The 15,151-nt window shown below is 33.0% G+C and overlaps 2 pseudogenes; one reads left to right on the top strand and one right to left on the bottom strand.

Moving 5' to 3' along the window:
* Nucleotides 1-2,745: 2,745 nt before the first annotated feature.
* Nucleotides 2,746-5,785, top strand: LOC120174198 (annotated as a pseudogene).
* LOC120174196 lies at nucleotides 5,776-7,346 on the bottom strand (annotated as a pseudogene).
* Between the last annotated feature and the right edge of the window lie 7,805 nt (nucleotides 7,347-15,151).

Raw genomic sequence — 15,151 nt, 5'->3', positions numbered from 1 at the left:
GGAAAGAGGCTAAAAGCCGCCCGGATTTGTTTTCTCCGATCCGTCACCGTCCACCGTCTGATCGTCTTGATTTTTCAATATGTTGTTCGTGATGGCCTTACGCAACTTTTGACCTTTCGGAATGTTGATCGGAGATCCCGATCTCCGGCGAGAATCCGACAGATTACGAGAAGTGTTGTTTTCTATTTTTTCCTCCTTCCTCTCACATTTTGGCCTCCTCTCTCTCTATCCTCTCTCATAATTGCATCTCCATTTTATCATTGAATGTCATTTTGTCTTTTTCCCTTTTTTCTTCATTTGTTGCATCATTAGGTAGGAATAGTGAGGGTAGGTAATGGATTATGTATTTTGCTTTTGACTTGGAAAATTGTTTAAACTTTCGGTGGATGAATGATTCTTTGAATTTGGTGGATTTGTTGCAGATTTCACGTGGGCAGCTCGGTTGTGGTGTTGTAACCGGGTCTGGATCCTGTAAAATATAATATGTAACATTAATAATAATAATAATAATATAATAATAATAATATAATAATAATAATAATATAATTTAAATATAATATTTATAACCCGGACAAAAATGGATGTCTACAAGATGAAAGTGTCCATCTACGACTACGATCCCCTCCAATCTATAAGGGTTTAAATTAGTGTCGAGTTTAATTAAAACCTCAAACTAACTAGGATACTTGAGAAAAGTTGAATAAAATGATACGAGAATCCTCATGCTACTTTTAAATAATTATATAAATTATTTATTAAAAAATATATTAAATAAATAAAATTATTTTTTATCATATTGATTGAAATGTGTGTCACTTTTATTCTGAATCTTTTTATTGTTACTATAAAATATTAATTAAAATAAATTATCTATTAATTATACAAATTTAACAACTAAACTACAATTTATTAAACAACCATATGCAATTAAATAATTATAAATAATTATTATTAACATCTGTAAATCGTACACCAAGAAGTCGACTAAATATAAACTAAAATTTATATTAAATAGCAAAACATTGTCACAAAAATAGTATATATTTTTTAAAAATTTTACAAGTTTTTTATTAAATGATTGAGTTTAACGGTAGAAAATAAAGAAATTTTTACAAAAATAAAAAGAATTGAATTATTTTCAAATTACAATTACCAATCATGTAAGATTTTATACTTTTATATTTTTCAATGGAGACAATACAAATTGCTTTAGTTATAGGTATAGATTGAATATTTAGAATTCTTTTTCTATTGAATATAATAAAGTAAATATATTTATTAAGAAAACAACCATTTATGAAATAACAATTCAATAAAATAAATATCGTTATTAATTTACGAAAAGTATAAGAAAAACAAATGCTTTTCTTTTCAAAATCTATAAAAATGAAAAGTTAAATTCTTCTATTAGTCCCTACACTATATTTAAGTAGTGGATTTAGTGTCTATGTTTCTCAAAGTTTGTAATTGTAATTGTTATCTAATAGTTAATTTTTTTAATAGAAGCGGTTAGTCTTATTAGAAATAGAAAATACCTAAAATTACAATAAATGTTTACAATTATAATTGTAAATTAAATACATAATTTGGACATTTTCCTATAAAATTAAAACTAACAACTCTAGATCATATAAGGACCATGGAAAATGTTAAAAATTCAACCAAAAGGCTTAAACAAAAATAAATATGAACATATTTAACTGCATCGACGAACGAACCACAAAAGCAGATTAAACTATTAAAAGACCATCAAGAACCACAAATCAGAGCTTAGTATCGTGAAAAACTATCCGCAAACACAAAATCACGTGTCAAAATTCAATATGATGGTCCATAACAAAGAATATCAACATGATTACAAATAAGCGTCATATTTATTTCTTTTTAATTTTTTAATAAGAACAATTATACACGATTTTCATCTTCTTTCTTTATCATTTGATCGTTCTTTTTATTTTATGATTTTTTATGATTGACGATGACACAACCTATTTAATAGTTAAATTTGATAAGTCAAGTCATGTTATTAATATATGTATTTTATGTAATTTTTACTCCCTCGTATGGTTCCCCTATTATTCTCGATTCTTCCCCACCTCAATTGCTTAATATTCTCTAAAAAAGCCATTTATGATTCTCCTTATTTTCCAGTGAATAAATTATTGTAAAGGGTATAATTTCTATTTTATTAAAAAAATTATATAACTTATCCGTAGGGTCTGATTTTTGGGCTATCCGACTCGACCCGAGAAGAAAGGGTCCTCCACCTGTGATCTGATCCGACGAAATTAAGGTTTCACCCGACCCGAATATATGACTTAGAAATCCGACCCGACCCGAAATAATAATAAAAAAAAATTTATTCAATAAAACCAATGACTTAATTGAAAAAAATTATATATGGAGGGATATTATTGTAATTATCCTTAAATATATAGGGTAAAATTATATATATTTTTCGAGTCGAGTCGGGTCAGATTTTTTTCACCTTAAACCCAAACCCAAATTTTTTTAAAAAAATTTAATCCGATCAAGTCAGATCAAATCGAAACCCGTCAGGTTCGGATTGAGTTGCCATCCCCACTTATCCGGACAAATGATAAAATTTGACGAAATAAAAGAAGGAAAAAATTATCCAATTGATACCTTATCCATTTAGAAAATTTGAATAGGCCCACGTTTCAATATATTAATTAAAAGTAAATAAAAATTCTGACAGAAACTCTGAATGCCAATCTATTTGACGCGCATCTGAATCAGCAGATGCATAAAACGACCAAAAAACTACCCTCGAACCACCAAACCAATCACAATGGATAGAGTTTTCTCTGTCGAAGACATGTCCGTTCACTTCTGGTCTTCATCCGCCGCCGCCGCCGACGATAGAGATAACAAACCAGGTTCTAAAATGAACCGCAGTGCTTCGGAGTGGGCTTTTCAGCAGTTCCTTAGAGAAGAAGATGATAAGAAAGGTGGAGATCATAACGAGGAGAAGGAAGCTAAGGAGGAGCTGAAGAACGAAAATGGGTGTTTTGAGAATAACAATAACAACAACGTTCCTGCAGATTTTGAGGATTATCAGGCTATTCTTAAGAAGAAGCTTAACTTGGCTTGTGCTGCTGTCGCCATGTCAATGGTAAGTCTTTCCCATTCTTCATTTTTACTTCTTTTTGTGTATTTGGATGATGAGAAAAAGTTTAGATCTCTAATAGTATTTCTTTACTTTTTCCAAAAGATGGGATTCTTTTTTCTGGGTTATGTTTGGTTACTGAGAAAATCTAAAAGGCTAATTTGGTTGTCTGGATGTTGATTCGCTTCATTTGCATTTTGATTTTGCATTTTGGGTTACTAAAAAAGCTAGAATTCCTCTCCTTTATCACCTAAAAAATGTATACATGTTCTAAAATCTGAACCTTTTTCTCTTTTTAGTATTAATGGAGTCGTTTTCTTCTCTTTCTTTCATTTATTGTAATTGGTACTGGATTTTCTTTCATCTTGATTTTGGTTAGAGTTTGCAAAATTGGAATAAATTTGCCAATTTGGTTGGACTATATTTTTTGAGTGATTTTTTAAGGGTATTTTATTAGAAAAGTGTGTATTTCCTTAAAACTCCTTGTACCACAAAGGAAGAGCTGGAGATTATTCTAGTATGGGCTGTATTAGATTGCCTTGTTCCTCATGATATCATGATACAAGCTGTTGACTCTGTAACTAGCTGGAAACAGTAAACATGTTCTAGAACTTGTGTTCATGTCTTGTATCGAAATAGTTTTATCCGATGAACCGAAAGCCGAGTTTTATCCGGTGAACAGAAAGCCGATGCATGCATGTCACTCTTTTCTCCAACTCAAAGTCAACCAAGCTCATGCTTATAGTTTTTCAGTCTTTTATGCATCTGTTCAATGCTTATTTCGTGTTGCTTTGTCAGCTGATTAACAGTATGTGAATCCCTTTGGCTCTTAAAACTTTCAACTGAGTATGTTACATACATTTCAAACAGGCCTCTATTGTAAAACCCCCAAGATTCTGGTTCTAGAGCTGACAGTGGATCACAGGCATCTAATGCTGCACAATTGGGATCCAAAATTGTTTCTAAAGGCATAAAATCATCACCGAAGCTTCTTATGAGCAATTGTTCTTTTCTGCTTCCTTAACGGTTTTTGATTTTCGTAGTGGCATGTGAATTTGAGTTCTCAGAGTACTGCAATCTTATGTGTTATATTCCTGTTTTACTGAATATATAGGGGCTGGTGACAAGGATGATAATGCTGCGGTTGGAAATACTGCTTTTCCCAATGGACGCAAGAAACATGGAGCTCAGGTGAGGCCAAGCACAAGTACGGGATCATCAATAGAACAATCAGAAGACGATGAAGTTGAAGGCGAAAACGGAACAATGGAGAACATGAATCCTGCAGATGCAAAACGTGTAAGAAGGTAACCCTTGATTCCACGTTTAAGTTGCTGATATTTTACTTACTTCCATGTTTAAGTTGCGAAAACGGAACAATGGAGAACATGAGTCCTGCAGATACAAAACGTGTAAGAAGGTAACCATTGATTCCACGTTTAAGTGGCTGAGATTTGGCATCAAAAACATTTCCATTAAACTTCATGAGAATGTTTATCTGTTCATTAATGGAACAAATTAATCCTACAGATACTTACTTTGTTGTGTTCTATTCCCACCAAATGATCCATATGGTGGTTCAGGATGCTTTCGAATCGAGAGTCTGCTAGGCGTTCTCGAAGAAGAAAGCAGGCTCATTTGACAGAACTTGAGACACAGGTCTTTTCTTATCCCTGCCCTTTGTTTTGTTTTCTCCGCTTTTCATCTTGTTTCGACTCCTTCAAGTTACGAATATCCTAATCCATTACTTATTGTAGGTTGCTCAACTAAGAGTTGAAAATGCAAACTTATTGAAGCGTTTGAATGACATTAGCCAAAAGTACAATAAAGCAGCTGTTGATAACAGAGTTTTAAAAGCTGATGTTGAAACATTGAGAGCAAAGGTGAGTTCATTATTGAGTGTAATGTTCCTTTCGCGATTCTTTTTCGAAACCAAAATTTACAGATCTTCATATACAAGATTTTTTGGAAATCACTTCTTAATACTATGTCCATTGTTGACTTCTTTATGTAGGTAAAAATGGCTGAAGAGGCTGTCAAAAGAACAACTGGTTTGAACCATATGTTCCGTGCCTCATCTGAGATATCCACAATGATCAACTCATCATTTGATGGAAGTCCCTCTGTTACGTCAACAGATGCTGCTGTCGCAGTGCGTGACGGTCCAAAGCATACCCTCTATCATTCAGACAATCCTATATCCACTCATGACCAGGGAATCAACGATGCACTCGCAGATATTTCTTTGGTTGAAAACATACAAAAATATTCTGGAGGATCTGCAGTTACAGGAAACAAAATCGGACGGACGGCTTCTTTGCAGCGTGTGGCTAGCTTGGAACATCTGCAAAAGCGGATCCGTGGGGGTGTAAGCCCCTGTGGATCCCAGTCGAACAAGAAGCAATAGGAGCAAAGCACAGAAGCAGAGCCTGAAGAGAGTTACTAAAGAATGTCTTGGAATTTGACTTAATTATGCTATTATTTCTGGTCTAACTAGTGGAAACAATGCTATTCTTTAGGTTAATTGTGCAGTAATGGAAACTGCTAGATTAAACCTTTCATTTAATCATGTGATATCTGCTGGAAAGTGACTAATCTATATGGTGATCGATTCTACCACTGCCATTTCCATAGCATGCTGTGGACTCTTCGATATATCTTGTTAGCAATAATCCTGATATTTATTATAGAGAGACATGGAAAGACAAAAAACACGATGTGCTATTTTCTTTCATTATCGGTTAAACTCATCATGGTGATTTGCAGATGGTCTGTATGAAACTACCACCAGGTTTGGTTTCTACCCTCTTTGACTTCATCTTCTTTCTTACCATCTCCGCTTGCCACCACCTTCTGGCAGAAGCGTAAACATTTGATAAAGCTATATAATCTTCGCTAGTAACAGGCAAGTGCAGAGAATTGTTTGGCGGCTCTAGCCGAAGAAGAATCTTCCCCACTTTCTCAGCCAATACAAGATCTCCATGAACATTACAGGCACTTAATAAACTCCGCCACAATATGGCATCGGGTTTGATTGGCATCTCTATGATGAAATCGTAGGCTTCATTTAGATATCCTGCCCTGCCAAGTAGATCAACAATGCAGCCATAATGTTGTATTCGAGGCTCGATACTGAACCTCTTCCTCGTATTGTGAAACAAGTGAAGCCCCTCTTCAACTAGCCCAGCATGACAGCAAGCTGAAAACAAGCTAGTGAAAGTCACTGGATTAGGTTTAATACCAGAATCCTCCATTGCATCCAAAAGCTCCAATGCTTCTTTTCCTCTCCCATGAACAGCTAAGCCAGTTCCCATGGCCGTCCAGGTCAGAACATTTTTCATTCTCATTAGCCTAAAAATACATAGAGCAGTATCAATGTATCCACATTTTGCATACATGTCAATAATACCAGTTCCAATAAAAACATCATTCTCGGGCCTACAAATTGTCTTCTCTATAAAACCATGAACACAGGCCCCACTGTAAAGCTCGCCCAATTGAGAACAAGCTGAAAGAACACAAACCATGGTAGTATCAGTAGGATTCTGCCCAGAAACATCGTTCAACATGTCCCTAAACAGCACCAAAGCTTCGATGCAACATTTCTTAGCTCTCTCCCTTTGTGAAATATAGCCTTTAATCATCGCATTCCAAGTAACACTACTTCTCTCAGTCATTTCATCAAACACTCTTCTTGCTGAAAAAATATCTTTATTATTCGCATAGAAATGAATCATTGTAGTCCGTACCAAAAGATTTGACATGAAACCAGATTTAAAAGCTATCAAATGAACTTGTCTTCCTAACCATAGTGTTGATGAAGATTGCGATCTAGCACAAGCTCCAAGCACAAAAATATAAGTGAAATAATCAAAAACTAAGTGCCCTTTTGAAACCCAGTTTGCAAAAGTAAAGATTGAGTCCCTGGGTTTGCTGCATCTTAACAGAGTGTTGAAAAGGAACAAACTTTGGCGGTGAAAGTGTTCGAATATAGATCGTGCATATTGGGTATTTTGTGGAGAGGGTAAAAAGCAGTAGTTTTCAACTAGTTTGGCAAAAAAGGAGGGATCTTTCAGGCCATTGGTGATTAAATGGGCATGGATTTGTTAATTTGGTGTGAAGGTATTGGTTTTTTGAGGTTTAAGAGGAGCAGGAAGTTGAACATTGGCAGCGACTGCATGTGCCCATAGAATCAAATTGTTGGGAGTTGGTATCGTTTTTTAAGGGATTTGAATTAATGCTCTTGTTCTTTGGCATAGAGTTCTCACCAAAATAAAATACTACTGATAAATAAAATTAAAATAGATAATAGAAAAAATAATAAAAATGATTGACAATTTCGTCTCAAAAGATGTATAGGCCCATATTTTTTTTAAGATAAAAGCTTTAAAATATTTTATAATAAAATAAAATTGTAAAATATCAAAATTTATAGTATTATGATTCTTTCATATAAAATTAAAAAAAATTCAAACGTATAAAGCTAAGAAAATACCATAAAACAATTCTATAATAGTGACATTTTATTTAAAAAATATCATTCTCAAAACATTCCTAGAAATAAAATCGTGACATTTTTTTTAAAGTGTGTGACCCTAATTTTTGAGATCCTAAAACATATCACAACCCACATTTGTAAACGGACGAGCCTGATGAACAATTTTTATTCTTCGTACAATAAAGAGACAAGACAAGAGGGAATATATATATATATATATATATGATACAATTCAATTATATAGTGTAAACCTTTTAGTTTTGTATAGATTTAGGATCATTGGATGAGTGAAAATAGATAAGTGATATTAACAATAAGAAATGAGATAATATTCTATAAAAAAAAGGAGTTAATCTCAGCCTTTTATTTCCACTCGTCCAATTATCTTAATTAATCTATGTAAAATCAAAAATAATTTACATTGTGTAACTAGATCCTAACTCTATAATATCGAATATTATAATTTAGACTCACGTAAATGAAATAATATGACTATTTTTAATGAATCTAAAGTATTTGTTTGTATTGTATTCTTTTGATGGAATATGCTAATAAATTAAAATTATACCAATTTACATATGCATTTTATAATTTTTAGTATGATGAATAATTTTTGTAAATATTAATAATATATAATTTTAGTACATATATTTAAAATAGATTTTAATAGATTTTAAAATAAAAGTAGACATTTTTCATTTTAAAATTTTAATAATATATTATTATGTGTTTTACTTTAAGACATAACAACAAAATTAGTCCTCAATGTTTACATAAATAGTTACTTTGCCTCGTATTTTTTATATAGTATTTTGACCCTTAATAATTTTAATTTTTGATCAAAATAGTTCATGTTAGATGAAAATCGTTAGTTGACTAACCGTCAACAGATGTTACTAATGTGATATTTTTACATGTGTTTAATTAATGATGTGATATGTATTACGTCACCAAAATGATGACATAACATGTGTCATGTCAACAATTAAGTATATATAAAAATATCACGTTAAAAATATACATTAATCGTTAGTCAACTAATAATTTTAATAAAAAATTAACATATTAAAAACTAAAATACTTTAAAAAATAAAAATAAAGTAATTATTTATACAAATATTAAAAACTAATTTTATCAATATGCCTTACATTAAATTTAAACCTTTACTTTTATTTGTTTTTCGGTTATCTTTCTTTCACTTTCCCTTTCCTTTTTAATATATTAGATTCAATTTATTATTTTCATTTTTATGATATTTTCATGTGAATTTAATTTTCGGAGTTGCTCAATTGCATCAATATTTACTATTATTTAAGGTTTTAAGTTAGAGTTTAGGGTTTAGAATTAAGAGTTATAGTTTAAGATTTAAGATTTAAGATTTAGGGTTTTAAATTAAGATTAAAGTATAAAATGATGTAATTAAATAATTTTAAGGACTAAATTGTTGAAAAAATTATATAGACAAAAATGATAAATTAAATCTATTACACAGTAGAATTGAACCTTAAACCTTTCTTTTTTCTATTCTACAAATGATGGGATATTAGGCATAAAAACAATTTTCAATGAGATCTTACCTGCTTTCATAATTCATGTTGATTGCTGAAAAAAGTGTGCACTTTGGACCAGACTTTTTCTCGTTTTAAAGTGAGCTTTTACCTAATGGAAAAATGACATTTTCTCTCAAAAAATTTTGTTCTAATTATATGCTTCATATGATGAAAATTAGAAGGATAATTCGGTCTAATGTAATTTTTTTAAAAAAAAACTTTGATTTGTGTCAGGACAGAGATTCTATGCATGTGGTAAGTTTGTTTCCAGCTTTTGGACAAATGCAAATAGGGATGGCAACTCAACCGAACCAGACGGATCCGACCCGACCCGATCGAGTCGGATTTTTTAAAAAAAATTTGAGGTCGGGTCGGGTTTAAAGTGAAAAAAATCCGACCCGATCCGACCCGAAAAATATATATAATTTTACCTTATATATTTAGGGATAATTACAATAATACTCTCTATATATAATTTTTTTCAATTAAGTCACTGTTTTTATTGAATAAAAATATTTTTTTATTATTTCGGGTCGAGTCAGGTCGGGTCACGGGTAGAGGACCTTTTCTTCTCGGGTCAGGTCAAGTGGCCCAAAAACCCGACCCGATCCGATCAATTGCCATCCCTAAATGCAAACTCAGCAAATCCGCCCTTCACCGCCGCCTCAGCCTCCACAGCAGCTCCACCAGGTAAACTTATGTTTTTGGACGGATATATCCTTTGTATTTTCATTTTCCTTTTTTTTTTGACTTTAGGTTTAAAAAGTTGCCCTACATTGAGTCTATTCTAATAGGCGCTAACTTCTAGAGTAGCATGTGTACTATTTCTCAAGGATATATTATAATATATATATTTAATGATTAATAAGATTAAAATTTTATTAATAAATAAATAAAATAATCTGGGATTGAGCTACCTTTTTGTTTTCCCTTCCTTTTAAGCTGTACTGTAAAAATTGACTTTTTTGTGCGGTTTATGATTATTAAGGTTAGGGGGTATATTGGATATTAGGGAAAAATATAGGGGTTTAATTATTATTATATTTTTATCAGGCTTAATGTAAAAATACTTAAACTATAATCGAAGTTAACTTTAGGTGTGTAAAGAATATTTAGTTAAAAATAAGTGTTTAACGTTTTTTATTATTCTTTTAGGTGCCTAACATTTCTAACATTATATTTTTAAGTGTTTGGGTTGTATAGGTCCTTAAAAAATATCATTATTTGATATACGTCATACATATAATTTTAAAAAACTCAATATTTTCTGAAATTACTAAAAAAACCCAAAATCATGAAAAATCCTAATTTCAATCCCTTGCCACCGTCGTCTGCCACCAATACCGCCAATCGACCGAAATCCTGATGGCGTCCGACTGCCTGAACCCCCCATCGATCGAGCCCCCATGCTTCACGTTGTGATTGCAATGAAAAAGTGACGATCGCAACATTGAGAATCTCTTTCAACTGATCACGAAATCTTGTATTTACATAGTCGTTAGATGTTTAGTTGGTCGCAAAAATAAGGGATTTCGATCGTTGGGTGGTCCGATCAAATAATGTTGGGCGTTCGATCAATTGACGACGTTGGTGGCAACCGACAATGCTAAGGGGTTAAAATTAAGGTTTTAAGAGATTTTGAGTTTTTTTAATTTTATAAAATTTTGGGGTTTTTAAAAAATAAATTATAATTTTAAGTTTTTAATTTAAATAAAAAATAAAATTTTATAAACGTAAATTTTGTCACTTAATGGTCGTTACAGTTCAGACATATAAAAATGTAACGTTAGAAACATTATATATTTATTTTTAACAAAAACTTCTTTAAACATTTAAAGTTAATTTAGATATAGTTTGGATTTTATTTTTGCATTAAGCATTTTTATTACTCGTGACATTCACACTCTATAGAGGGAGAGTTGGGTGAAAGGAAGTAGTCACTAACACGAGATATAAGGCTTTTCTACCTAAATATCACCCTAAATATCTAATATTCCCGTTTTAACACGCTTTTCCAATATTTTCCAAACTAGCACTCATTCGACTGATGTGGAGAGAAGGCGTGTTTCCGGGGGGCGCCTTCGCAGGATTTGCTGATGTGGAGGGAAGGCGCGTTTCAGGGGAGTGCCTTCCAGTTGGTGTGGCGCCACAGTGGAAAGAGTGTTTCAGGGGGCACCTTCCAAAATCTCTTTTGGGGGAATACACTTTTCACCTGGTTTTGAATTAGGGTTTTGATTTAGGGTTAAAGGTTAAAGGTGATAATGATTTAGGGTTATTAGATTTTAATAATTTATTAGGTAAAGGGTTTCAGTTATGTTTTAAGAATGGTCGAAGCTATTTTTTTAATTTTTATTTAGGTTGGAGTGATTTTAAATTAAAGTGGTATAGGGTTCGATAAGGTGAAAATGGTGAAGGATTTTGTAGGTTAAAGTAGTTTAGGGTTTTTTTAAGGTGAGAGTGGTCAAGGGTTGTGTAGGTTAAAGTGGTTTAGGGTAAGGTTCGATTAAAATGAAAATGTTAATCACATGAAGTAAGAGGTAAGTGGGAAATTTATGTAGAAAATACATTTTCTACATACATTGGGAAATTGTAGAAAATGCATTTACATTGAAATATTAGAAACAAAGACATACATTGAAATAGAAAATGTAATTACATAATTAAGGGTTAACAATTAAGTGATTATAAAAGAGTTGGATATTTTTTCCTATTGTGGTCGATGTTTTTGCAATACCATCTTTTTTGTTTTGTTAACCTCTCCCAAATATCCATATCACAATGAATTCGAGTGGATTTTGGACGACCTGAGTCACTTTATAACAACGGATCTGGTACAATTGTAAGCCAAGTTTGAATCTCATCTGGATCTTTTTCGTTACCTATGGGGGGAAACTCAAATTCATATACCTTGAATACTTGTGAAAGTTGGTATACGGGATCAACATAACTTTTGTAGTCCAAATGAGAATATGAGAAAGTTGCTATGACATGGGAGCATGGATATTTGATTGCTTGAAAGAAACCACAATCACACCACCTTTATTACAGATTAACTCTGAAAGAGTTAGCTTCAATCCCTTGAAGAGGATGTGACATTTCGGTAACACGAAATAATTCACGAGTGCGAGAAAAATTTGTAACCAACATCCCATTTGATGCTGCCACTTTTTTTTCTTTCTGTAAATCAGCTATTAGTCTTGGGTGATAAATATGGTTGTTATGCATCCAAGTAAGAGCTTTGCAAATAGTTGACCCAAACGAAAATAAGTCGTTTTGACCAACGCTGTGACTGGTAAATGACGCGTCCCCTTTAAGGTTGAATTGATTGCTTCAGTCAAGTTGGTTGTTATATGACCGTAACGATACCCCCCCGTCATAAGCATTTGTCCACATTTCTTTGTTGATGTTCATAATGTACTCGCACCCTTTCTTATTTTTGCCAAACAATTCTTGTATCATATACTCAAACCTTTGAGGTAAGAGTTCGTAACCTAAGCCATAAGGAATATGTAATAGTTAATATGAAGTATAAATAAGTAATATGAAAATGATTGAAAAAAATGGAAAAAAATAACATACCCATGCGTACTACAAACTAACGTTCATTATTCTTCTTGTATTTTTCATAATAGTTTACAGCAATATGATTGACACAATAACAATGTTGAACATGTGGGGGTTTCTACATTTGACCCAAATAATCCATTGTTGCTTTGATCCCAACTTCTCGGTTTGAAATGATGCATACGTGTTTCCTTGTGACAACATGTAATCATAAATTTTTGAGGAAAAAAAACCCAAGACTCAATGTCTTCTCCTTCAATGAGGGCAAACACAACAGGAAGAATATTGCGGTTACCATCTTGGACCACAATCAATAATAAAACTTGCTTATATTTCTCATACAAGAAAGTACCATCAATTTGGATAACTAGTTTACAATACTTCACTGCATTAATACAATGATATTGTGATTGTAGGAGATAGTGTACCCATATTATGATTGTATAGCAGAAATCAACACTGCAACAACTATATGAGAGATTTGCTTCACAACGGGAATGATAGCTTGGCAAATAATGTTTGAGTCCAAGTTGGGATGGTCCTGGTTGATACCTCTTGCACAACACGTATGAGGAGCATTGTATCTTGTTAGTTCCCATAAGTTGTTATTACTCTTCCTCTTTGATACATGAACCATCCACTTACATCCGTTATCACGTTGGACACAGTAGCAAACATATTTCTCCGTGGTAGATCGATCAACTCGGGAGTGAACTGAGTTACGAATATTATAATTCTTAATTACCATCATTGCTTCCTCTTTCGATGAGAACTCCATTCCAATATATAAGTCACCATCATTGACTGATGAGTGAAATCTATAATTGCAAACATTAGGGAGATCCAGAAATTCAGGCCCGTACATTGCATCATAGTCAACCCATACATATGTGCAGGAAGTTCGATTGATGTTGTATTTATGGAAACTTCATCTGCATCATCATCAGAGTGTATGTTAAATTGTTGTGAGTCAGGTTCAACGAATAATCTCGTTTCAGCACCATCTGCACCTGGCTCACGAAGATGTTCTTCTGGTTGAGATGAGGGTTCCTCGGATAATCCAATGTTGAGGTCAAAGAAGTTTCCACTTGCATGTCCTCCCCTTGAACTTGAAGTCATTGTACCATATAGGTTGTGAACAGACTGTTGTGTCGATGGCATTTCCATGTTCAAGTCGAAAATGGTGGCAGATGAATGTCTACCCCTTGAAGTAGAAGAGATGTTGTCATATGGATTATTGGTGAAGCCACGTGGGTTGAGATCATAAGCAGTTTTTGATGAATGTCTTTCTATTGAACTTGATGGCATGGCAGTTGGCGTTGGATTTGCCATTAATGATGTGAAATCATTATAGAACAGTTGAGTCGGGTTGTCAACCTGATCAATTTGATATACCAAGCCATAGTGAGAGAAATATGACAGACCACGAGAAGCACGAACCTAAAAAAAAGTGGCATACATTTCAATAAGAGATTCTGAACTTCCCATGTGAGAAACAACCATTATAGTAACATCATCATCGTTGGAAATTTAAAATGATGTATATGTGACTGGAAAAAAATTCAGTAAGAAATCTATACTGAAGAGAATATAGTCTTCTCATACATGCAACACGAATTTTTAACGAAATTTTTGTGATTAACTCCTCAAGAGTGATGTTTCTCTTCAACGTTAAGGGGATATAATAATCTGATTAAAAAATAACCCTATCTACAGATTCCCAAATTTCTCCATCATAATAAACAACAACAGAAAGACGACTCTTTTTCAGAGAATATATGTTTGAGAGTTTGAGAATTTTAGAGTATGAGAGATTTAAAGGTTGAGAGCAGTTGCGTGTTTTGAAATTTTAGAATATGTTGCATTTAATAATGTCCATAACCAGGGCACTATTCGCGTGAAAGCGCTTCTTGTATGACGCGCATTTCCTTTTTGTCAGAAAATAAGTTATAATTGCCCTAATATGTGTGATGACCTCCAACGGGGCACTATTCACGTCAACATCAATTATGTTTGATTGGATGCAACAATGTGGCATGCAAGAGATTCTCTTAAAATGCAGAAAGCGCTTCTTGTGGGACGCGTCTTCCCTTTTTGTCAGAGATTCTCTACAGTTCATCAGGTTATAATTACTCTATTTGTTGTCCCCAGTGGGGCACTATTCACATCAACACCTATTATATTTGATGGGATGCAACAATGTGGTGAAAGCGTTTCTTGTGGGATGCGCCCTTTCTTTTTGTCAGAGAATAGGTTATAATTGCCCTATTATGTATGATGTCCCCCGGTGGGGCACTATTCACGTCAACACCTATTATGTTTGATGAGATTAGAAGCTGTTGAAAACACTTTGATATTTTGATATACCAAAAATTGTTTGAAAAGTTTGTACAAAATTTAAGATTATA

Source organism: Hibiscus syriacus, unplaced genomic scaffold (assembly GCF_006381635.1).
Source record: "Hibiscus syriacus cultivar Baekdansim isolate YM2019G1 unplaced genomic scaffold, ASM638163v2 tig00112042_pilon, whole genome shotgun sequence".
Lineage (NCBI taxonomy): Eukaryota > Viridiplantae > Streptophyta > Magnoliopsida > Malvales > Malvaceae > Hibiscus > Hibiscus syriacus.
Note: the sequence above shows the minus strand (reverse complement) of the source record. Positions and strands in the feature narration are given on the sequence as shown.